This window comes from Hyperoodon ampullatus, assembly GCF_949752795.1.
Source record: "Hyperoodon ampullatus genome assembly, chromosome: 2".
In the NCBI taxonomy this organism is placed as follows: domain Eukaryota; kingdom Metazoa; phylum Chordata; class Mammalia; order Artiodactyla; family Ziphiidae; genus Hyperoodon; species Hyperoodon ampullatus.
This window is the reverse complement of record NC_136915.1, coordinates 128,939,970-128,966,319: the sequence shown is the minus strand read 5'-3', so window position 1 is coordinate 128,966,319 and position 26,350 is coordinate 128,939,970.

The window sequence follows — 26,350 nt, the reverse complement described above, 5'->3', positions numbered from 1 at the left end:
ATTAGAGAAATACAAATCAAAAGGACAATGAGGTATCACCTCACACTGGTCAGAATGGCCACCATCAAAAAATCTACAAACAATAAATGCTGGAGAGAGTGTGGAGAAAAGGGGGCCCTCTTGCACTGTTGGTGGGAATGTAAATTGATACAGCCACTGTGGAGAACAGTATGGAGGTTCCTTAAAAAACTAAAAATAGAACTACCATATGACCCAGCAATCCCACTACTGGGCATATACCCTGAGAAAACCATCATTCAAAAGGACACATGCACTCCAATGTTCATTTTAGCACTATTTACAATAGCCAGGATATGGAAACACCCTAAATGTCCATCAACAGAGGCATGGATTAAGAAGATGTGGTACATATATACAATGGAATATTACTCTACCATAAAAAGGAACAAAATTGGGTCATTTGTAGAGATGTGGATGGACACAGAGTCTGTCATACAGAGTGAAGTAAGCCAGAATGAGAAAAACAAATATCGTATATTATCGCATATATGTGGACTCTAGAAAAATGGTACAAATTAACCTATTTGTAGGGCAGGAATAGACATGTAGACGTAGAGAATGGACATGTGGACCCCAGGGTGTGGAGGATGGGGTGGGTGGGACGAACTGGGAGATTAGGTTTGACATAAATACACTACCATGTGTAAAATAGATAGGTAGTGGGAACATGCTATAGAACAGAGGGAGCTCAGCTCGGTGCTGTGTGATGACCTAGATGGGTTGGATGGGGGGTGGGGGGTGGGAGGGAGCTCCAGGAGGAAGGGGATATAAGTATGCATATAACTGATTCACTTCATTGTACAGCAGAAACTAACACAACTTTGTAAAGCAATTTTACTCCAATAAAATAAATAAAAGAAAAGAAAAGGATGGTGAAAGATATACTACACCAACGCACGCAAAAAGAAAAGAGAATGGCTGTATTAATTGCAGACCAGTAGAATCGAGAGCAAGGAAAATTATCCGTGATTAAGAGGATATTGTGTAATATTAAAGAGGTCATGTCTCCAAGAAATTATAACAATTCTTAACATGCATAAACCTAGCAAGACATCATCAAGACACATGAAAGAAAAATTGGCAGAATTGCAAGGAGAAATAGAAAATTCCACTATTATAGTTGGAGACCTCAGCACCCCTCTATCAGTACTTAATAGGTCCAGCAGGCAAAAAGAATCAATAAGGATATAGTTGAATCAAACAACACCATAAATCAACTGGATCTGACTGACATTTATAGAATATTTCATCCAACAATAATAAAATACACATACTTCTCATGCCCATGTGGAACATTCACCAAGATAGACTGCATCCTGGGGCAGAAAACACACCTCAGCAAATTTTTAAAAGTAGAAATCATACAAAGTATGCTTTCAGACTACAGTAGAATCAAATTGGAAATCAATGACAGAAAGAGAGCTAGAAAATACAAAAATATTTGAAGACTAAACAACACAATTCTAAATAACACATGGTCAAATAATGTCTCAAGAGAAGCTAAAAATATTTTGGACTAAATGAAAATGAAAATACAACTTATCAAAATATGTAGAATGCAGTAAAAAACATGCTATAAATATTAATTTATAATATTAAATGCATACATTAGAAAAGAAGATCTAAAATAAATTATTTAAACTTCCATTCTAAGAAACAAGAAAACAAAGGAGAAAATTAAATCCAAAGTAAAGAAGAGGAGATGAAGATGGTGGACTAGAAGGACATGGAGCTCACCTCCTCCCACAAATACATCAAAAATACATCTACAGGTGGAAAAATTCTTACAGAATACCTACAGAACACTGGCAAAATATCTCATATAACCAAAGTTGCAAGAAAGATCACTAGATAACCAGGTAGGACAAAAGAAAAAAAAAAACAAAAAAAAGGAATCTGGTTGGGATTGGTGCCCATGGGATGGAGCTGTGAAAGAGGAATGGGACTCTCAGCCTGGGAAAGCTTTTTACTGATGGGAGATCAACCAGGACACAAAGGGAGCTTCAGAGGCTCAGAGGAGCATGCAGCAGCTGGATTCTGTCAGGCAGAACAGAAAGAAACCAGCACAGACAGTCCTGGCCACCTCCCTGCACTTCCCAGACCAAGACACACAACTGTTGGTGCTTACAAGGGCTGAAAGCAGAAACTCAGGCTTCAGTAGACAGACCTGGCGAGGGGACTGGGGTGGGCTGCAGGGAGACAGTCTGAAGGGGCTGGAGTGTGGTCTGAGGTGCAACTGGGTGTGTGCAGAGGATGGAGCCCATGTCCACCATAGAAGACCCATTGTAAACAAAGGGAGGGGCAAGATGCAGCCATAGCAGCTTCATTCTTGGTATGCTCACAGCAGGTCCAGCTCCACCTCTATGAACTCTGGGAGTATGCAAGCATGAGCAGGTTGCCCACACAAAGAGGCTGGGCTGAAATCTGAGCTGATCCCCAGGGTGCCATGTGACTTCATAACCACGGCTGAAATCTGAGCAGTGTTCCAGGGCTGTTGATCCATGGATTTACTCCATGAGCAGCACCAGCTGGACATATGAGTAGATTACTGTTGCTCTCACTGCTGGGGTGGGTCCAGTGTTAGTGGCTGTGGGCTTTGCTGGTGAACACACCTAGAGGCAGGCCAGGTTCTGTGTTGACTCCAAACCTCCCTTGGTGGACCCAGGTGCATGGCTACTGTGGTCCCAGTGCCAGACTTCAGCAGATCTGCACCAAGAGACCTGTGCTGATGGCTTTGTGAGCACAGAGCCTGGGACACCCAGGCCAATTGCCTGAATCCCCACACTTGAGCTGGGGCCAAGGGCATGCCATCAACAGTGTACTTTGGGAACCTGCACGATAGGTGAAAAGCAACACCACAGAGCACAATTCCCAATGGACAGCTCCTATGGAGGAATACTCAGTGGCTCCTCTCCCAGAAGAAGCGCTCCAGTCCCACCCACCTCACACCACAGCTCAGAAATGGATCTGGGGGCTTCTACTACAACAACTGGGGAAGACTCCTGACCTGACGGGACTGTGACAATGATAGAGCATACTCATTTGCCAAGACAAAAGGTGAGCTAAAGGCAATAAATAGCAAACTGAATATTCAGAAGAATGAATAAGTGATCTGCAAGATAGGATAATGGAAATCACCCAATCTGAATAGCAGACAGAAAAACAAAAACAAAAAAATTAAAGCAATATATGAGACCTATGGGATAATATACATCATCCATATCTACACATAATAGGGATCCCAGAAGGAGAAGAAAGAGAAAAGGGGATTGAAAATGCATTTGAATAAATTATGGCTGAAAATTTCCCAAACTTAGAGAAGGAACAAGACATCCAGGTACACGAAGCACAGAGAATCCCAAAGAAGATGAACCCAAACTGACATACACCAAGACATATTATAAATAAAATGACAAAAGTTAAAGGTAAAGAGAGGATTCTAAAGGTAGCAAGAGAAAAACAAAAAGTTAATTACAAGGGAATCCCCCCCCCCACCATACAGCTATCAGCTTACTTCTCTACAGAAAGGTTGCAGGCCACAGGGGAGTAACAAGATATATTCAAAGTCCTGCAAGGGAAAAAACTCCAAACTAGAATTCTCTATGCAGCAAGATTATCATTTAGAATAGAAGGAGAGAGAAAGAATTTCACAGAAAAGCAAAAACTCAAAGAATACAGCAATACTAAACATATCCTCAAAGAAATATTGAAAGGTCTTCTCCAAATAGAAATGAAGCAAGAAACTATAGGAAAGAGAACACCACAATTGGGAAGTAAATCACTTACTCCAGTACACAGATTAAAAACAACAACAAAAGCAAAAAAAAAAAAAATATTGTGAAAGCAATGATACCTAGAATGAACAGCAATAGGATAAGCATGAAGATGTAAAAGAGGACATCAAAATCATAAAATGTGGGGGAGTGGAGTAAGAAAATGTAGGGTTTTTTTTTTTAGAATGTGTTTGCACTTATATGACTACCAGTCTAAAGCAAGTAGGTATAGTAATGGGATAAAATACATGAAAAGCAGGGTAACCACAAATGAAAAACATACAGTAGATTTACAAACACCAAAAAGAAGAGAACACAAGAATAATACAAAGAAAACCATCAAAAGGAAAACCGTCGCAAAAGGAAAACAAAAGGAAAAAGAAAGGAAAATGAAAAAATACAAAATCAAATAGAAAACAAGATTTAAAATAAATCTTTTTATTTAAATTTAAAATAAATTTAAAATTTAAAAAATATAAAATAAATTTAAAATAAATTTAAAATAAATACATATCAATAATTACCTTAAAATGTCAATGGACTAAATGTGCCAATCAAAAGACATAGAGCAGCGTATTGGATAATAAAGAACCTACAATACACTGCCTACAAGAGACCCAATTTAGGATGAATGACACACAATGATTAAAATGGAGGGGATGGAAAAAGATATTTCATGTGAAAGTAAATGACAAGAAAGAGGAGGTAGCAATACTTATATCAGAAAAAGTATACTTTAAAACAAAGGCCATAAAGAAAGATAAAGAACAACACTTTAATTCAATATCCCATGATAAACCATAAGGGAAATGCATATGAAAAAGAATATATATATATGTATAACTGAAACACTTTGCTGTACAGCAGAAATTAACACAACAGTGTAAGTCAACTATACTTCAATAAATAAATTTTTAAAAAACTACCCATAAAACGGACAATATATAATGATAAAAAGATCAATACAAGAAGAGTTTATTTCACCTGTTAACATATGTAAATCCAATATAGGAGCACCTAAATACATAAAACAAATCCTAACAGACAGAAAAAGAGAAATTGATGGAAATACAATAATAATAGGAGACTTTAACACCTCACTGATAACAATGGACAGATCTTTCTGGGAAAAAATCAGTAAGGCAACAGAAATCCTAAATGATAAAATAGAGCAGTTAGACTTTTGATATTTTCAGGATGTTATATCCAAAAAAACAGAATACACATTCTTTTCAAGTGCACATTCTCTAGGATAGACCACATACTAGGACATAAAATAAGCCTCAACCAATTTAAGAGGATAGAAATTATTTCAGGCACCATTTCTGACCACAACAAGAAACTAGAAATCAACCACAGAAAGAGAAATGAGAAAAAAAAAAAGAAATAAAAAACAATTACATGGAGACTAAACAACATGTTACTAAAAAACCAATGGTTCAATGATAAAATCAAAGAGGAAATTAAAAAATACCTTGAGACAAGTGACAATGAAAACACAACCATACAAAATCTATTGGATGTACCAAAAGAAGTCCTTAGAGGGAAGATTACAGTGATACAGCCTTTCTTCAAAAAACAAGAAAAATCTCAAATAAACAACCCAACCTACCACCTAAATGAATTATAAAGAGAAGAAACAAAAACCTAAATTCAGCAGAAGGAAGGAAATAATAAAAATCAGAGAGGACATAAATAAAATAGAGATAAAAATCAATAGAAAAAAAACAATAAATCCAAGAGCTGGTTCCTTGAAAGGGTTAATGAAGTAGACAACCTCTGGCCAGGCTCAACAAGAAGAAAAGAGATGACCCAACTAAACAAAATAAGAAATGAAAGAGGAGAAATAACAACTGATACCACAGAAATCCAAAAAAAAAAGTGAATACTATGAACAATTATATGCCAACAAATTTTACAACCTAGAAGAAATGGACAAGTTTCTAGAAACATACAGCCCACCAAAACTGAATCAAGAGGAAACAGATAATTTGAACAGACTGATCACTACAAGTGAAATAGAATATGTAATTTAAAAAACTCCCTGCAAACAAAAGTCCAGGACCATACAGTTTCACTGGAGAATTCTACCAAACATACAAAGAAGAACTTAAACCAATTCTTCTCAAACTCTTCCCAAAGACTGAAGAGGAGGAAACACTCCCAAAGTCATTCTATGAAGCCATCATCACCCTGGTACTAAAACCAGACAAGACACTACCAAAAAAGAAAATTACAGGCCAATAACTTTGATGAATATAGGTACAAAAGTCCTCAACAAAATATTAGCAAACTGAATCCAACAACACATGAAAAAGATCATACACCATGATCAAGTTGGGTTCATCCTAGGGTCACAAGGATGAATATGCAAATCAATCAACATGATATACCACATCAACAAAAGAAAAGACAAAAAGCACATGATGTCTTAATAGATGCAGGAAAAGCATTTAATAAAATTCAACATCCATTAATGATTAAAAACTCTTGCCAAAGTGGGATTAGAGGGAAAATATCTCAACATAATAAAAACTATTTATGACAAACCCACAGCCAACAAATACTCAACAAGGAAAAGCTGAAAGCCTTCCCACTAAAATCTGGAACAAGACAAGAATGCTCACTCTCACCACTTCTACTCAACATTGTTTTGGAAGTCTTAGACACAGCAATCAGACAAGAAAAAGAAAGAAAGTGTATCCAAATTGGAAGGGAAGAGGTAAAACTGTCATTATATGCAGATGACATGATACTATATATAGAAAATCTTAAAGACTCCTTATAAAAACTACTAGACTGACAAAATTATTAAGTAAGGTAGCAAGGTACAAAATTAACATACAGATATCCATTGTATTTCTTTATACTAACAATGAAACATCAGAAAGAGAAGGTTAAAAAAAAAAAACCTTTTAAAATCACATCAAGGGAGACTTCCCTGGTGGTGCAGTGATTAAGAATCCACCTGCCAATGCAGGGGACATGGGTTTGATCCCTGCTCCAGGAAGATCCCACATGCTATGAAGCGACTAAGCCCAAGTGCCACAAATACTGAACCTGTGCTCTAGAGCCCATAAGCCACAACTACTGAGCCTGCGCACCACTTGTAAAGTACTGAAGCCCGCACACTCTAGGGCCCACGTGCCACAACAAGAGAAGCCACCATAATGAGAAGCCTGTGTACTGCAATGAAGAGTAGCCCCAGCTCACCACAGCTAGAGAAAGCCCACATGCAGCAACGAAGACCCAACGTAGCCAAAAAAAGAATTAAGGAAATTCCCTGGTGGTCCAGTGCTTAAGACACAGTGATTTCACTCCCAGGGCCTGGATTAAATCCCTGATCAGGGAACTAAGATCCCACAAGCCATGCAGAATGGCCAAAAATAAATACATAAATAAATAAAGATTTAAAAATCACATAAAAAATACTTAGGAATAAACCTGATCAAGGAGTTGAAAGACTTATATACTGATAACTATAAAACATTGATAAAGAAAACTGAAGATGATTCAAAGTAATTTAAATATATCCCATGCTCTTGGATTGCAAGAATTAATATTGTTAAAATGGTCATACTATCCAAAGCAATCTACAGGTTTAATGGACCCCAATCAAATTACCCATGACATTTTTCACAGAACTAGAACAAATAATCCTAAATTTTATATGGAACCATAAAAGGCCCAGAATTGCCAAAGAAATCCTGAAGAAAAAGAACAAAGCTGAAAGAATAACCCTCTCAGACTTCAGACAATACTACAAAGCTACAGTAAACAAAACAGCATCATAGTGGCACAAAAACAGACATATAGGACAATGCAACAGAATAGAGAGCCCCCAAATAAACCCACACATCTACAGTCAATTAATCTATGATAGAGGAGGCAAGAATATACAATGGAGAAAAGACCATGACATTAACAAGTGGTGCTGGGAAACCTGGGCAGCTGCATGTAAATCAATGAAGTTAGAACACTACCTCACACCATACCCATAAAACTCCTAGAAGAGAATATAGGCAAAACATTCTCTGACACACATTGTAGCAATGTTTTTTTTGGTTGTTGTCCTAAGGCAACAGAAATAAAAGCAAAAATAAACAAACAGGACCAAATCAAACTTAAAAGACTGCACAGCAAGGGAAATCATCAACAAAATGAAAAGACAACCTATGGAATATGAGAAAAGTATTTGCAAATGATGCAACTGACAAGGGCTTAAAATCCAAAATACACAAACAGCTCATGCAACTCAATAACAACAAAAACAACAACAACAAAACAATCCAATCAAAAAATGGACAGAAGACCTAAATAGACATTTATCCAAAGAAAACATACATATGGCCAATAGGCACATGAAAAATGCCCAACATTGCTAACTTTCAGAGAAATGCAAATCAAACCTACAATGAGATATCACCTCACACTGCTCAGAATGACCATTATTAAAACGTCTATAAATAATAAATGCTGGAGAGGGTGTAGAGTAAAGGGGACCTGCCTATACTATTAATGGGATTGTAAATTGGTATAACCGCTATGGAGAACAGTATGGTTGGTTGTTTCCCAAAGGGGAAAGGGTGTGGGAGAAAGGATAAATTAGTGATTTGAGATTAACAGATACACACTAATATGTATAAATTAGATACATATAACAAGATTCTACTGTATAGCACAGGGAACTATATTCAATATTCTGTAATAAACCATAATGGAAAAAATATCCATAAGAAAAAATATATATATATAAACTGAATCACTATGCTGTAAATCGGAAACTAACACAACATTGTAAATCAACTATACTTCAATATAAATAAATAAATAAATTGAAAGTAGAAAGAAGAAAAGAAATTGTGAAAATCAGAGCAGAAATAAATGCAATCAAAACCAAGATATTAATAGAGAAAATCAACAAATCCAAAAGCTAATTCTTTGAAAAGATCAATAAAATTGTTATATCTCTAGCCACTATAATCAAGATAACAAAGGAGACGCAAAGGACTGTGAAAATTAATAAATGAAACCTCAATTAGAGTTGGTCAGGAAAGTCTGTTGAAGGAGTTCTCTTGTTCTACCTCTTTTGTTTGGTGTCAATTTCCTCAAACAGGAAGAGATGCACCTTGCACCTCTAACATGAAGGTGCTTCTACTTTACTTCTCTAGGAAGAGGAAGAAAGATTTTCATCTTGCCCAGCAACAAGTTCAGCCAATGAAAAATGACACAGCTCAGCCAATGGGAAGCCATTGCCACCCTGAATTCTTACATTCCTCTAATGAACTTTCATTTTGAACAGCCCTTCCCATCTCCTTCTTTTCCCTATAAAAGTAAGCTCCCCTCCTTTTTTCTTTGTATTTGCCCATGGCTTGCCATAGCTAGTGCTTCACAAACTGCAATTTCTCTGGCTGTTCCTGAATAAACTAACTTTGTTGGTGAGATAACTGGATGTTTTATTTTAAAGTAGACAATATTAATATTTGAAATGAAAGGGGTCATCACTACTGATGCCATAGACATTGAAAGGGAAAAGAATAATAAACAAATATTATGAACATCTTCAAATATATGAAATCTTATATCCACAAATTTAATAACTTAAAAGAAGAACCAATTCCTTGAATCTACCAAACTCACACAAGAAGAAATAGATAATTTGAATTGGCTGATGTTTATTAATAAAATTGAATCTACAATTAATAATCTTCCAAAATAGAAAGTAACAGGCACAGATGGTTCCACTAGTGAATTCTACCTAACATTTAAGGAAGAAATTATACCAATTTTCTACAATCTCTTCCAAAAATAAAAACAGAGGGAACACTTCATAACTCATTTTATGAGACTAGCATTATCTTAATACCAAAACCAGACAAAGAGATTATGAGAAAGGAAGAATAAAATAAATACATAGATCTTAAGCAATTTGGGGGATTTTAACACGTATCTTACAAAATGTGCTAGAACCAAGAGATAGAATAATAGTAACAATATATAAAATGTAAACATTACATACTTTGCCTAAAAGTAACACTATGGTCAAGAATTACAGAATGCATAAGAGCATTTGCCAAAACTCTTCATATGTTGCATTAGAAAGCAAGCCTCAATACATATCCAAGAATTAAAATAACTGAGAGTGCATTCTTAAATTGTAGTGCAATTAAGCTTAAATTCATCAAGAAAAATACAACCAGAAAATTTACAAACTTTAGGAATATTAATCAGTAAGCTTTTAAATAACAAATAATTCAAAAGAGGAATTGAAATAAATATTTTAAAGTATTTTTAATTTAATTTCAATGAAAATATATCAGGCCAAAATATGGCATAAAGCAGAAACAGTGTTTAGAAATGAAGAATTTATAGATGTAAATACATATATTAGTGAAGAAAAAAGGCAGAAAATAAATGAGCCAACATTTCATCAAAATAAATAGAAAGATAATATCAAATCAAAGAAAAATAAATAATAAATATACGTCAAAATCAATTAAGTGAAATAAAATGTTCAACAGAAAAAATTCAAAATCAGGGTCTACAAAATGAATAATGCAATTAAACAGACTTGAACAAGACTGATCAAGAAAAAAAAGAGAATGCATGAACTACCAATTTCAGGAATAAAAAGGAGAAATCACTACAGTCCCCACAGACAATAAAAAATAATAATATATTATCAAGAACTTAATGCTAAAACATTTCACTATGAATTGGAAATATCCATTGAAAAAGACCTAGCCACAGTCATAAAACAATGATCAAAACTGAACCCACTATTAGAGTTTTTGTCATGAAGAAATATCCAGATCTAGATGGTCTCATTGATGAATTGTTCCAAATATTTAAAGAGGAAGTAATACCAATGTCACACAAACTTTTTCAGAGATTAGAAAGGGAAAGAGTTTGCTTCTTTTTGGTGTTTTTTTTTTTTTTGCCATTGATTATTTTTTAAATTGAAGTATAGTTGATTCAGGCATACAACACAATGTTTCAGCTGTACAGCAAAGTGATTCAGTTACACATATACATATATATATAGAGACAATATATGTAAAAGAATATATATTCTTATGCATATTTTTCCATTATGGTTTATTACAGGATATTGTATATAGTTCTCTGTGCTATACAGTGAACCTTGTTTTTTATCTATTTTATATATAGTAGTGTGTATCTGTTAATATCAAATCCCTAATTTATCCCTCCCCCTTTTCCCCTTTGGAAACCTTAAGTTTGTTTTCTATGTCTGTGAGTCTTTTCTGTTTTATAAATAAGTTCATTTGCATCATTATTTTAGACTCCACATGTAATATATTATATTACTTATATGTAATATATTACTTATATTATAAGTAATAAATTACTTATATTACATATAAGTAATATATGTGGAGTCTAAAATAATGTCTTTCTCTGACTCACTTCACTTAGTATGATAATCTCTAGGTCCATCCATGTTGCCGCAAAAGGCATTATTTCATTCTTTCTATGGCTGAGAAATAGTTCATTGCATATATATATACCACATCTTCTTTATCCATTCATCTGTCGATGAACATTTAGTTTGCTTCCATGTCTTGGCTACTGTAAATAGTGCTGCCGTGAACATTGGGGTGCCTGTATCTTTCCAAATTAGAGTTTTTTTCTTTTCCAGGTATATGCCCTAGAGTGGGATTGCTGAATCATATGGCAACTCTATTTTTAGTTTATTAAGGAACCTTCATACTGTTCTCCATAGTGGCTGCACAAATTTACAAGCCCATTAATAGAATAGTCAGGTTCCTTTTTCTCTACACCCTCTCCAGCATTTATTATTTATAGATGTTTTAATGATGGCCATTCTGAGCAGTGTGAGGTGATACCTCATTGTAGGTTTGATTTGCATTTCTCTGAAAGTTAGCAATGTTGAGCATCTTTTCATGTGTCTATTGGCCATGTGTGTGTTTTCTTTGGATAAATGTCTATTTAGGTCTTCTGTCCATTTTTTGATTCAATTTTTTTTTTATTGAGCTGTATAAGCTGTTCATATATTTTAGAAATTAATCTCTTGGTTGTATCATTTGCAGATATTTTCTCCCATTCCATAGGTTGTCTTTTCATTTTGTTGATGGTTTCCTTTGCTGTGCAAAACTTTTAAGTTTAATTAGGTCTCCCTTTTTTTTTTTTTTTTTTTTTTTTGCTTTTGCTTCCATTACTCTAGGAGATGGATTAAAAAAAAAGTTGCTGTGATTTTTTTCAAAGAGTGTTCTGCCTATATTTTCCTCTGGAATTTTTCTAGTATCTTGTCTTACATTTAGGTCTTTAATCTATTTTGAGTTTATTTTTGTATATGGTGTTAGAGAATGTTCTAATTTCATTATTTTACAGGTAGCTGTCCAGTTTTCCCAGCACCACTTTTTTCCTCACCACTTTTTGAAGAGTCTGTATTTTCTCCATTGTATATTTTTGCTTCTTTTGTTGATCGTAAGAATGTAGTTTTATTTCTGGGCCTTCTATTCTGTTCCATTAATCTACATGTCTGTTTTTGTGCCAGAACCATACTGGTTTGATGGCTGTAGCTTTGTAGTATAGTCTGGAGTCAAGGAGCATGATTCCTCCAGCTCCGTTCTTCTTTCTGAAGACTGTTTTGGCTATTTGGGGTCTTTTGTGTTTCTATACAAATTAAAATTTTTTTTGTTCCAGTTCTGTGAAAAATGCCATTGGTAATTTGATAGGGATTGCATTGAATCTGTAGATTGCCTTGGGTAGTATGGTCATTTTAACAATATTGATTCTTCCACCCTATTTGTTTAGAGGCCAGTATTAACACAATACCAAACTGTGACAAAGACAGTACTAGAAAGGAAAGTTAAGGTCAGTGTTTCTCATGGAAAGATGTCAAATCTTAAACTAAAAAAGCAAATAAAACCCAGAGATACAAAACAGAAATACATCACAAAAATACTGATTTTAACCCAAGAATGTAAAGATATTTTAACATTTAAGAACAATGAAGGTAATTCACCACATTAACAGAAGGTGAAAAATCATTTTGATAAATTCAGAAAAAAAGATTTAAAATTTAACATTGATTACTAATAATGATAATAATAAGAAGAAAAATTCTTAGCAAACTTGGGAGACAAGGGAACTTTCTTAGCCTAGACATAGATATCTACAAAAAATCAACAGCAAACATCACATTTAATTGTGAAACATTGAAATATTTTCCCCTATGCTCAAGGATGAGATAAAGGTGTTAGCATTGTAAGAAAGGTAAAGTTTCAAGCCTAAGCAATAGGGCAACAAAAGGAAATAAAAGATAATGAGGACTGGAAAGGAAGTAATATGACTCATTTTATACATAAAAGATTATTTTATATATAGAATGTGAAGATAAACTGTTAGAATTAATAAATGCACTTAGCAATATATAAATAACACATATGTCTACTTGCCTTCTGAGATTTAATATTACTTCTGGCCTCTGACTTTCCAGAAACCCATCATACTCATTGTTAAAAGGAAGTCCAGTTCCATGGCAGAATTACCCTTTTGTCAACCCTCACTAAGAGAAGAGAATGCTACCAAGCCTTTTAAAGATTCCGGTCCTTCCTTCATTTTTAAAAAATATTAATTAATTAATTAATTAATTAATTAATTAAGTTAGTTAGTTGTTATTTGGCTATGCTGGGTCTTAGTTGCAGCATGTGGGGTCTTCATTGCAGCATGTGGGATCTTTTTTAGTTGTGGCATCCTGGATCTTTTAGTTGCAGCCTGCACCCTCTTTGTTGTGGTATGCAGGATCTAGTTCCCTGACCAGGGATCGAACCCAGGCCCCCTGTATTGGGAGTGTGGAGTCTTAACCACTGGACCACCAGGGAAGTCCTATGATTCTGGTCCTTCTTGATTGCCTTGGTGAAGTAACCATTTTCTGACTACTCCTGTGGCAACACTGTCAAGTGATGGATTTGGAGTTTTACATGCAAACCCATACTCATACTCTATACCCCTGAGCGTTCTGACTCCTTCCTCAATCTTGGTTCAAGGAGATTCTGTCATCTCTATTTCATCTATTGAAGGTCATTGTCATACCTAGCTTCAAGGAGTCATCCCAACAAAATATAAGAACCAGCTTTAAGCAAATGTCTTTGCTTGAAAACTTCACCAACATGTCAGCCCCATGAAATTGGCACACTTGGCACACATATGTCTTTCCAGGAAAGAATATTAAATCCCAAGTCATGAGAGAATTCTCCCCATGTCAATAAATTCTTTTCTATTCATCCTGCTCCAGCTTTCTCCATACCACAATATAATACCCTAAATATCTCCTTTCAGAAATATTCTCCCCTTTCCTACTGGTGCATAGTAGTCATGCCACTTGATTATTTTGACATGTTTTGGCTATCTTTCCTGAAACAGAGGCTATGTTTCCCTGCTCAGGCTGTGCTGACATATGGCCCTGTTTATTGGCCTGAAGCCAAAGAGGACTGGAGAGGTGAAACTTGGAAGCTAACATTACATTACAGGTAACCTCATTCAGATGGTGTTTTCCAGACAAGTAAAATTTATTTTTCTCTGGCAAGGGAAGGAAAGCTGTATTCCTTGCTAGAAGGATCTTGGGGAATTTACAAGTATAAGATGCTCAGATTAGTCCAACCCAAATATCTTCATCCCAGGTCTGAAGGTCTACTGTTTCCCTGTGAGCGCCTTGACTTTGATGTAGAAAACCTGTCAATCTATGCATTAAGCCTTGTTTGTAACACAGTCAAACTTATAATTTGATCCTAGACTTGATATTTCAGCAGAGCATGCCCTGAGGCTTCAGTTGACAGGAATCCCCTTTAAAATTGCCACAAATGTACCCTAACATTCACAGTATTCCTTAAGATGGCAATTAACTACTCTGGACTTATTGTTTATATTTTTTGCAAGATCTTCAGTGCTCTCAGAAGTACTTATTTCAAAGTCAGAAAGAGAAAAACAAGTACTGTATGCTAACACATAAATATGGAATTAAAATAAAAGGTTCTGAGAAACCTAGGGACAGGACAGAAATAAAGATGCAGACATAGAGAATGGACTTGAGGACACGGAGAGGGGGAAGGGTAAGCTGGGATGAAGTGAGAGAGTGGCATGGACTTATATATACTACCAAATGTAAAATAGATAGCTAGTGGGAAGAAGCCACATAGCACAGGGAGATCAGCTCAGTGCTTTGTGACCACCTAGAGGGATGGGATAAGGAGGGTGGGAGGGAGATGCGAGAGGGAGGAGATATGGGGATATATGTATATGTATAGCTGATTCACTTTGTTATACAGCAGAAACTAACATACCATTATAAAGCAATTATACTCCAATTAAGATGTTAAAATAAAATTCAAAAAAAATACATAAAATAAAGCTCCGGAAGTTAGGGGGAAAAAAGTACTTACTTCACAGCACCACTTGTAATTATTCTTGCCCTTATACCAACCTAGCGTTGCATGTACTTGATCTCTTTTCTCCTTCCCTTCCACCTGCATCTTGTCCCAATTAAATACATGTGAAATCTTTAGTATTTGTTATGTTCTACATGCCAGAGGAGTTCTGCCATCACACTTACTCCAGCAGTAACTCCTTACTGACTTTATAGAGGTGGGAAGAACATTGTCAAAACCTCATGCTAAGTGTCTGCTTTCCAGAGCCACTTCTTGTACCAATTGTTTATAACCAAAGCTCCCTGGAAAACAGAGGCAGAGACAAAGCTTACAAGCCCATACTTTATTCAGGGAGGATGTACAATCCAGGAAATCAAGAATGAGGGGAAAAGAAAAAAAGGGAAAACAAATACAATTTGTAACATTGCCAGGTTGGTACAGCCTCCAAAAAAGCACTGTTCTTTTGCTTGTTCTCCAGGGGATGTCTCCAGATAAGATGTTGGAACAATTGTGCCATGAAACAGTTGTCATGGGAAAGCAGGAAGAATAAGGTATCTGCTGGCTCTCTCCATTTTTTGTCTTTTATTAGTCAAATTTCACCACCTGGACCATTTACTTCCTATACTTCCAGGTTATGGGAAGCTGTTGCAGAAGCCAATCTCTCAGGGTAGTACATCATCTGAGTCCAGAGTGGTAGAGAAACCAACACCTCCAGATGCACTCAGGCCAGGTTTGGAGGCCAGAGCTGCAGTGGCTCCCACTGTTCTGGGGACAATGGAGACTGCCAGAGCCTGGCCTTCCCTAACAGTGACTGGAACTGCCAGCAGTGTTGAGAGACAAGGTGGCAAGCAGTTCAGGTTCTCCACTGAGCAAGTGGCCAAGTGCTTGGGAAGCAGGAGAAGCCAAGAAAATCTAGAGACATGTAAAAATTGGGAGTAAGATATATACCATTTAGACATCTACTGAACATCTCCACAGGAATGGGGATACAATTGGTGTGTCCAAAACTGAACACATTATCTGTACTCAAGCTTATCTCTTCTCCTCTTGTGCTCCCTACCTAAATGAATAACACCACCATTTATTCACTTACCAAGAGGCAAACCAGGATGTCATATATCTCAACCCTCTCTCTCCTGCAAATCAGTCTATTTAACTTCTACCTCCTTAATGTTGCAATCTACTCCCTCTACAGTATTACTTCTATTTTAATTCAAGTGTGTATCGCTTCTTGCCTGGAAAATTACATCAGTCTCTTAACTGGTCTCATTTTCTTCATTCTTGATTCCATCAAATCCATTCTCCAAATCATAGTATGGGGATGTTGTGGAAGTACAGTAGGGATTAAGAGCACACACTCTGGAGTCAGACTGTCTTAACTTTGAATCTGGTTCCTTTGCTTATTGACTGGGTGACCTTAGACAAGTTAACTTTTCTTCAGCTCCCTGTTGCTTTTAGCATTCAGCCAGTGGCATGTAAACAGGATCTCTAAAGTGAAGGGGTATGATCCATATCTAGATTTAGCTGTGGGGCCACTGAGAAACAAAGTGTTTTAGGGGTAGAAATCTACTTTTGCATTGTTTTAGTTTTGCTGCCCCCATAATGAGGAGGTGTTGGTCACAGTCTTATCTTGCAGAAGTTTAAGTAAGGAAGAACATTTACATGGGTGGGCATTATCTGTACTGTGAAAAGTCCTGCATTTCATAGCCTTCAGCCTTTTGTAGGTTATTGGTGTGATTATCTACTTCTGAGAGTCAATTTCTCTCTAGAATCTAATCAATACTGACATAGCCCATTGAAAAGCGACAAACTCAGACAAATTCAAATGCTTGCATTAAGTTTTGATGCTGTCATCTGTGCTATAAGTGCCTGTATTAGGAAGTGAAGAGATGGCAAGAGCAAATGAAGAGTATTTTCAAAACTGAAGTCATTTTAGATTACATTTTACTTAAGAGATTTGTAGAAGAAACGCCATTTTAAAAGGTGTATTGAAGGATCTGAGTAACTGTGATATTAAATGGCTGGTGCAAAGATTATTTTGGGGAAGGGCATGATTTAGGATCATAAACTGACAAAGGTGAGGGGGATTTTACAAGTCATTTAAACCAAACTCCTCATTTTACAGAAGAACAAGAATGGTTTCAAGTTTAGGTCTGTTTCTATTATACCACGTATCAGTTTCCTAGGGCTGGCATAACAAATTACATAAATTTGCTGGTTGAAGACCACAGTAATTTATTCTTGCACAGTTCTGGGGCACAGACATCTGAAATCAAAGTATCAGAAGAGCCATGTTTTCTCTGGAGACTTTAGGGAAGAATCCTTCCTTGCCTCTTCTGGTTTCTGGTGGCCCCAAGCATTCCTTGGCTTGTGATCACATCAATCCAATCTCTGTCTCTGTTTTCACATGGACTTTCCTTCTGTGTGTCTCTCTGTGTCCTCTGCTCATCTTCTAATGACACCAGTCATTGGATTTGGGACCCACCTTAAATCCAGGATTATTTTATCTTAGATCCTTAGCTAATTTTAACCCTGTTTCCAAATAAGATTACATTCTGAAGTTTTGGCTAGACTTGAATTTTGATGGGGACACTATCCAACCCACTATATACCATGTGTTCCTCCTTGACACAAAGAGATCATTCCTGGATCTAAGGGAGCAGGTACTGGACTCTGCATCTCTCCTATTGTTTTAGGCCATAATTCCCACATACATGTTAAGAGTCAGACTACCTAGATTCAAATCTCATTGACCCTAGAAAAGTAAATTCATTCTAAGCCTCAATTTCCTAAGGTATAAAATGGAGAAACTAGTACTCCCCTCCTCACAGGAACCCCACCGAGTTACAGTGAGGAAAAAATGAGATAACCCACATGACCCATGGGAAGGGCTTGATAAATATTAGCTGTCACTAATCAAACCAGCACTGATACTTTGGAAGGGTTCACATAATATACAAAATAAGACTCATTCAGCCCTGGGGCCATGTGAGAAGTGTGCCATCTGTCAGCTAGCTAGCTGTTCCCAACCAGGTCACTTATTCTTCTGACTCTATTATGGGAAATGGCCTGACCTCCGTGCAAATACATTCAGTGGGGCTTGTTTTGTTGATTTTTACCTGATTTTCTGACTAGTGTCTGGCTATTGGCAGTTTTTTTGTGCTGTCTGACTTGTGCCAGGTTCATGTTTGGAAATTGCACTCTAGTATCTGAAGTAAAGAAGAGATGAGCAGAAATGTGCAAAGACTCTCAAGATAAACAGCTCCAGGATGTAGGCTTTAAAAGGTGGTAGCTCTAAGGAACTTCTCAAAGATAGTCTCTGAATTGAGTGACTGGGTCTTGCCTAAAAGTCATGCTGTCACCTCAGGAAAGGAAGCTGGGAATGGGGCCAGGAAGACAGATGATCCCTAGGGTAGACGCCAATGGTGGCAGCTCAAATTTCAATTATAGTGTCTTAAGGAAAAACACAGTGAGACTCTGAGAAGGAGAGTTAGGGTGAAGAGGCATCTACTGAGTCATGGGATTGGGGCTTTACCTACTCTAGTGGATACTGTGGGCCACTACTTAGGCCCCCCTTCACAACGGAAGCACTCATTCTGCCATCCCTTGAGAGTGTCAGCTCTTGGATAATCTGCTTAAGCTAAAGAGAGCCGCTTAGCCCAAGGTCAGAAACTCCCCACTGGACACAACCCACATCCAGTCATCTGGTCCACAGGGAGAGGTGGGGTATAAAAACCTGGCCCTTTGCCTCAGGCAGGACAACTCTTAAGGATCATCTCAGCTCTAGAGCTCCTACAGGATTAGCTGAGGTTTCTATTGCAAATGCCCAGGCCATCAGCTTCTTGCTCAGCCCAAACTTGTTTCCCTTGTTCCCCCACAGGTGGGGGAACACCTGAAAACAGCCCAATAAAACTCTTGCATGCAAATTATCATTTCATTATGTTTGCCAAAGAAACAATTCCAGACACCTACCTCCGCAAAATCCCAGAAAGGCCAAGCTTTTATTAGTTTCATTTTTCAGATGAGAAAATTGAGCCATAGAGACATCAAGCAGCTTCCGCAAAGACATACAGCTGGAAGTGGCCAAGTCCTGGTATTAAACCCAAGTATGTGCAGCCCCAAAGTCTTTGGTCCTTTCACTCCAACCTCTGTCTTCAGTGAGCCAACAGTAGTAAAATAGAGATTAAACATTCGAAGGATGGACAGATGGGAAACTAACCATGTTGCTATACAAATAAGATTACCTTTATGCTCTCCCTGGCTTGCCCAAAGCCCTGTGATTATGGCTGCAGTTCTTTTTCTTATTATCTCATTCAACACTGGTTAGTAAATGTTTGTTTTCTTTATTAGCCCACTGTATGCTTAGAAAAGGCTCCAGTTTCCTAGTTGTGTTTGCGTAGCTCCTTGTAATCTTGAGCCATCTGTTCCTCCTGAGGTGAATGACATTTTCCCCCAGAGATTTCCCTACTTTTTCTTTTATAAAGGATATCAGACTAAGTGATTCATTGTCATCATCCTCATCTTTATCCTCCTTTTTCTCCTCATTAACATATGAAAATAATGAGAAGAAGCCTTAGGGAACACACTGAAAATTATGTTATGTGATATCAGCAGCAAATTTATCATGTTTGGATTTAGAACTACAATCAAAGCAAAGCAGCAGAACATTGTAATTAATCAAACAGGATTTTTTTTCAAAAGCTTTATTTTTAAAAAATATTTACTTATTTGTTTATTTGGGTACATCGGGTCCCAGACACAGCATGCAAAATTTTTTGTTGCAGCCCACAGGCCTCTCTCCAGTTGTAGCACTCGGGCTGCCTCGTGGCATGTGGGATCCTAGTTCCCCGACCAGGGATCGAAACTGCATCCCCTGCATTGGAAGGTGGGCTGTCAACCACTGGACTACCAGAGAAGTCCCTCAAACAGGATTTTTGGAAAAAGATCTGAGTTTGGTTTCCTGTTTCAGTTCATACTAGCTACACAACCTTGAGTAAGTTACTAAACTGCTACGTACAAAGTTCTAATCTGTAAAATAGAGCTAATAACAGTAATTATTTTGTGTGTGTGTGAGAATTTGCTGATATACATATAAAGGGCTGAGCACAGTGCTGTAAATATAGCAAATGCATTTTCAAACATATCTATTGCTGTGTGGAATTTAAGGGTGAATAAATTTGAACTGTTCATTAAAAAAATACTGTGTGATATTTAAAGAAATTCAACAAAGTGATAAATTGTCTGAGAGGAGGCAGCTCTTAAAAAAGTCTTGGAAGAATGCTTTTGATATTGGAGTTTAAGGGTAAATTATTGACTTGGCCTCTGATGCAGACAACTGGTGTCTCAATTCCATGGGACTGACTAAGACTATATACATCATGCTTTCAGGACGTTTGTCTAAGTAAGATAAAAAGTGAACACATTAACCCATCAACTCTTCCCCTGCTGGTCAAATTTTTACCCTAAAAGGTGGTATAACTCCCTGTACATCCAGGATGCTTATGTATGGACTCATTGTGGTACTGAGAGAGATGTCCTGGGTCTGCATGCAAATACAAAATGTATAGAGAACTCCTACAAATGAGTAAGTAAACATCAAACAACCCAGAAACATCAAACTAGCCCAGAAAATTGGAGGAGATGCCTGAGCATGTACTTCACAAAAGAGGATATTTAAGGGCTGGTAAGAATATGAAAACATATTTATAATCTTTAGTCATCATGAAAATGGAAATCAAAAACACAAAGAGATATGACTACACAACCACCAGAATGGCCAAAATTAAAAAGACTGAAAAAAACATGTTCATGTGGATGTAAAGCAACTGGAGCTCTCCTACACTGGTGATGGGAATATAAATTGGTAAATCCCTTTGGATAAATTGTAAATAAAATAAATTATAAATCCCTTCAGAAAACTGGTCATACATTCTAAAACTGAACATGTGCCTACCCTATTAGCCAAGATTTCATTTTCCAAGTGTTTACCCAAGAGGAATGCAATGTAAATTTACCAAAAACCCCACACAATAGAGTTCATTGTTGTGCTACTGTGATAATCCTATGAGCTCTCTGGGCTCCTTTCATATGAAGGTACTAATCCCATTCATGAGGGCTCCACTGTCATGACCTAATTACCTCCCAAAGGTCCCACATCCTAGGACCATCCCTTCAGGCATTAGGTTTCAGGGGGACACAGACATCCAGTCTATAACTTATTGATTTTTTCTTTTTTTCAAGTGGTTCAATACTTGGGCAGGGGGAAAAATAGATGTGTACAACATCTATTGGATTGGGCCAGAAATCTGAGAACCAGACCAAAATAAGACATGGTGAGTCTTTAGCTGAGGCCAAGGCATGGGAATTTAGGTGTGGGCTTCAGTAAGTACACAACTTGGACCCTGACAACCTAGAGAGGCCATTCAGAGCCAAGTGGCTGTGTCTTAACAACTGCGCCTTTATTTAGTTTTTAACTGTCATCACCAAGGTACGCAGCTTTGGGTGTGAGGCTCAGCCATGTTGGATTTTTCACCTTAGTGGTTCACATGAGTTTATGGCAACTTTGCCACAGTAAACTGCTGTTTCTATGGAGACAAAGCTGTAGGTACCAGAGTTCTGGAAAACAGTGCAAAGTATCAGCATGCAGTATCTCCACAGCCTGACCTTGGACTAGAAGGCATAATTTCTCTAAGTACTTGTAGCTGAGGTAAGGATTCAACTTTAAGACAAAGAGAATTTCTCCATATACAGGCCTTTTAGGCATTGTTGAGCAGAAATTTTTGCTTTTAAATTTCAAGACAACGAACAACATTCCAGGTATTGGAATGTTGACACTAGGGAGAATTTACCTTTAAATTATTAATTTAAAGCTTAGGTGGGAAGTGCTAGAGTCACTGCCCAAATTCCATTCTCTTCTCAAGGTGAAGGAGCAAACTGTGAATGGATAGCCTTGAATAGAGGTAGCTTATCCAAAGGCTGAATTTTGGCATGTGGGACCTTCCTGGACCGGGGCACGAACCCGTGTCCCCTGCATCTGCAGGCAGACTCTCAACCACTGCGCCACCAGGGAAGCCCAGGCTGAATGTTTTTAAACACTTGAAGAGTAGCTGAATGAACTTCAGGGACATGTAGGTATCTCAGCCTGTGCCTGGGGGGTCCTGCAGTTTTAGAGAAATAAAGGAATGAATAAAATCAGCAAATTAAACACAACTTAGAAGTTCTAAAAAGAAAAGTGTAATGGCAGAGCTGTATCCCACACCTGCAGAAAAGGTGAAGCAGAAGGAATTGTGCTTAGAGTCTAAAAGATTGAGGCAACATGAGAAAAATTCAGTCCTCACTGGGCTCCAAAGCTTCAAAAACATCCACAGAAGCTGCTGAGTGACTCTCAGCTGAGACAAAAGTGGGGAAGAGAAAAAGCTGTTCCACAGGAGGTGGGTTTCACAGGCTTAAATAGTTCCATAGAAAGAGGAGTGGCAGTAGCCATGTGACGTGATGAAAAGACACCCCAAAGTGACAATGGAGGCCACTGGGCAGAGCCCACCCTCAGGTTAGCATTCTGTCCAGAACCAAGGACTTCCAAGATTAAATTAAAATGAAGACATATGGAGTATGCTGAAGAGTTAAAAGCAACTCAGATAAGATCTGTCACTTGGCAGTCACCCTGACAAACTGCTCAACTTTGCATAAATGTAGCAATGCCCTCAAATGCTACTCTCTCTGAAAGAAAAACATGGCATTCATGAGGGACTTCTTGCCACAATCCCACCAGAGTATATGCATTGTGCCCAAATTAACCACTTGGTAGGTAATTTGTCTAATAAATTGATAGGTATAAAAAAGCCTGCCAGCTAAAAATTGTTGCTTGCCATTTGGTTATGGAAGAAAGAAGTCACTAGCCACTGCAGTCGCTGACCTTCAACACACCCTGAAAGTAGTTCAAGGCTGAGATCAGGAATGAGACACTCTGTGCTCCGGGAAAACCAGCTGAATAGGCCTTCAGATAGGTATTTTCAGAAGACAATTTTATGACCCCAGTTTCTTACATCTCCTCATATCTAGAAAAGCACTAAAATCATTAATGGTGACGTCTGCTCCTCATGACTAGCAGCAACCTTCTGCCAAAATGGGTGCTTGCTTACACTTAACCCCCTTCACCAAAAGCACGTATATACTGACCTCCCTGCTACCTTTTTTTTTTTTTTTTTTTTTTTTTTTTGCGGTACGCAGGCCTCTCACTGTTGTGGCCTCTCCTGTTGTGGAGCACAGGCTCCGGATGCGCAGGCTCAGTGGCCACGGCTCACGGGCCCAGCCGCTCCGCGGCATGTGGGATCTTCCCGGACCAGGGCACGAACCCATGTCCCCTGCATCGGCAGGTGGACTCTCAACCACTGTGCCACCAGGGAAACCCCCCGCTACCTTTTCAGAGCAGTTTCCTCAGAGCCATCTGAGAGGCTATCTCCCAGACTATAGTCCTCATTAGGCCCCAAATAAACTTAACTCACAACTCTCATGTTGTGCATGTTTTTCAGTCGACGAGGCTAAATCCAAAATTACTTCTTCCGTATACCTTCCTTCCCCTAAAAACCATTGAGTTTTTTCCCTTGGTCTTTGACACAACTGAGAATGAAGTTCTCAGAAAATATCTACCCGGATTTACTATTCTCAAAGGTGAAAATATGTTTCTTTCCAAATTTGATAGATGTAAGACAGAATAGTGAACTTTTGGACAACTTGGGATGTGGCCACCAGCAGGAACCATTCCTTCTTCTGTGTGTTCCACCAGAAAGTGAAAGGGAACGCTCTGGCAGTTCACCATTGCCTATGATTAAATGAGGAATTGCGTTGGGGTTCCAGCCATGACACTACATTACAGGCAGGCCCTTGGGGGCTGGAGAGGGTAGAAAAGAGGGGACAAGAAAGGCATGTGCCAGCTACATCCTAAGGAACATTCCTAAAACCCCACAACTTCCCTGTTGTCTTATTATTATTATTTTTTTTGCAGTACGCGGGCCTCTCACTGTTGCGGCCTCTCCCGCTGTGGAGCACAGGCTCCGGATGCACAGGCTCAGTGGCCATGGCTCACGGGCCCAGCCGCTCGGCGGCATGTGGGATCTTCCCGGACTAGGGCATGAACCCGTGTCCCCTGCATCGGCAGGCGGACTCTCAACCACTGCACCACCAGGGAAGCCCCCCTGTTGTCTTATTGACTAGCCCTAGCTGCAAGGAAAGCTGGGACATATAGTCTTTTAGCTGAGCACAGTGACACCCAAAATAAAATTGGGTTCTGTTATTGAGGACTATGGGAGGACAAATGTTGGATAAGCAGCTAGCATTCTCTGCCAGGGAGCAGAAGTCCCTGAGGGAGATTTTGCTTTTCTGACAAAATAGAAAAGTCACAGCCTGCATAACCTCCTGCCCTTCCTTTCTTTCCTAGCCTTGAACGTGTGTTGGTGCCAAGAAGAGGAGTGCTTATCTTACAACATAAGGTGTTGAGCGTGGGATGAAAAAACAAAAGGCAAGGCAAATGAATCATGAGGTTTCTTATTATCAAGTCATTGAACCAACACTAACAGCTACTTTGATGGTCATATTACATAAGCAATTCCTATTTGCTAAGTCAGTGAAGTCATATTTTCTGCTGCCTATAGACAAACATATTCATAACTAATAAAAATCCCAAATATTGTTTTTTTGTTTTAGGTTTAGCTCCCTTTCTCCATGTGTGTGTGTGTGTGTGTGTGTGTGTGTGTGTTGAGGGAATGTTTTGGAGTTAGAGCTCTGTCTTATTGTTTCCTTTCAGAAATGACAGGAACTTTATGGGACTTATTCAATATAAAAGTTTTCCCAAGGATCAAAAAGATCCCTAGAATTCATTTACTCCCTTTCTATATCTATTTTGTCTATATTTTCTAAAAAAAAATCCTCTTCAAACATGTTTTTCATCATCTCAAAGCCATTCATATGACCAGAGAAATTCCTTGACACCCCTGGGCCCTGGAGGACAAGTACTTCAACTTTGTTATTCTTTTGTGCTTCTCTGGACCCCTTTCATGGCCTCCATATCTTATTTCTGTAACTTGTCAGATGCCAGAAAAAAAAATAAAGTCCTGATTAGTGCCTAGAATTGAGAGAGGATCATCTCAAACTCCCTTCATGATGTTCTAGCCTTGGAAATATTCCTCACCCTTTAACACTCTGACGAGTTTGGATACATCTTATTTGTTTTAGGAAATGCTGACTATATGTTGAAGTTATCTGCAAAGCTATTAAAAAGTATCCATTCACTGGCCCCAGTCTCAGAAATTCAGAACAGGGTCTCAGCATTGGCATTGCATTCGAGCTTTCCAGGTGAACTTAATGCACAGACAAGTTTGAAAGCCAGTGAGCTAATCCCTCTGGCTGTTCTTTAAATTTCATCATCTCCTGCCTCCAGTTTGTTCTTGCTCCATGAATCCTCTCACAACCCTGTAGGAACTTATTCTCCATGGCTGTACCTTGTCTATAAGTAAATATACTCAATTCTTCCCCACCTAGAATAAAATAAACAATAATTAAGCAAACAAACAAACAAAAGTTAACCTCTGCTCTGAGAATTCCTCTAGCTATCACCCTTTTCTCCTTAATAGCCTAACTTTTGGAAGAAGCAACATACATCCACTATTTCTTCATCTTCCATTCTTTCCTCCACCCTACTGGCTTTTTATACTTACCTCCTCACCTATATCCAAAACTATTACAGACATCAAGGTGCCAAATCCAAAATCTACTCCTCATTTTTATTTTACTTCACTTCTGCAACAGTTGGCATTATTGTCTACACTTTCCTTTCAGAAATACTTTCTTTCCTTTCTTTAAAAAAATCACACTCTTTTTACCTGTCACTCTGCTTCCATGGGTTCTCTTTGCTCAACTACATTCCAAATTTGCCCAGGCACCAACCTAGTCTACCTCTAAAATTTCTAAACATTCTCCCTGATTAATCCTAACTTCTTGTCTTCGATTTGCTGGTTGATGTGTTCTAAATAAATCTATATATCTTAGTTCCTGTTTCCTGAGTTGCAGACCCACTCATTCAATTGCTTTCTGGCGTTTATAACATCAGGCCACCACTTCAAGTTTAATATCTTCAAAGTGGAATTCGTTATC